Below are 1204 nucleotides of genomic sequence, written 5' to 3' on the forward strand. Positions count from 1 at the left end.
CGCCGCCGCCCTTCTTCGACTCCCCCCATTCTTCCGGATATGTATATATAATGATGTTTATTTAATATATTTAATAATACTATTTATTTAATATATTATTATTTAATATATTTAATAATATTATTACATATTTTTTAAAAATTAAACCACCAAACGCAGTTTCAGTTTTTTTTAAACTGAAATCAATCTCTGAATAAAACTACCAAACGCATTTTCAGAAATGATTCCAAAATGAAAATAAAAACGTTTTTGTTTTCATTTTCATACAAAAAACAAAAACGTTTTGGAAACAATTCCAAACGCACCCATTGTTTACTAGTGGTTGGAAGTTGAACGAGGTGTACTTGGCTGCCATTTTCCCAAGTAGAGTTGGAGCTTATGATTTAGGTGCATATCACCCAAATGCAGGAGAAGAGGCAGCTGATGATGCACTCGTTGAAGATCTTACTGGTGCTGATGAACAACAACAGGCTAACCAAGATGCTCCATACCAGAATATCGATGATGAAGATGTTCATAATGATCTTGCCGAACGAGTCAATTGTTATGGACAGCGAAATGTCACAAATATCACCTCATCGTCACATGTGATTCGGAAAAAATAGTCCACAGCAAGGAAATCCAACGATTCTTCGTGAGACATGCTACTATCTCTAGTTAAGGAAATGATAGATGATTTGAGAGAAGATTTTTGTACAATCAAAGAAAGCCAGCCAAGTTACAACACCGTAAATGTCCCTAGTGAAGCTGACATCATCTTAAATTCGCTTGGGGAAATGGGAATTGATAAGCGTATGCAAACTCATGCTTTTGACAAAATCATGGCTTCCCCCACTTGGCGGCCAATTTGGGGCAAAATTGATGAAGCCGTGGGAGACAAGTTTGAAAGTGCAAATCAACAATGGGATTCTACCTCTATTACTTCATATTCATGTATCAATTATATTCGCAATATGAATGACTACTAGTTGCCTACTTTTTGGCTACCGGAACATTTTTTTGCATTTATTTCTCTCTTTTTTTTTTGCTACTATAATTTTTTGCAATTATTTTTTTTCATAATATTTCGCTACGTTATTTACACGGTCAAAAATTAGTTCTTATTTTTGGCATAGTTTTAAGTCAGAAACAAAACAACTAAACACTAGTTCGAATCACATTTCAGATTATAATCAGAATCATTTCTATAGACATACAAACAAAG

Source organism: Morus notabilis, unplaced genomic scaffold (genome assembly GCF_000414095.1).
Source record: "Morus notabilis unplaced genomic scaffold, ASM41409v2 Scaffold458, whole genome shotgun sequence".
Classification (NCBI taxonomy): Eukaryota; Viridiplantae; Streptophyta; class Magnoliopsida; order Rosales; family Moraceae; genus Morus; species Morus notabilis.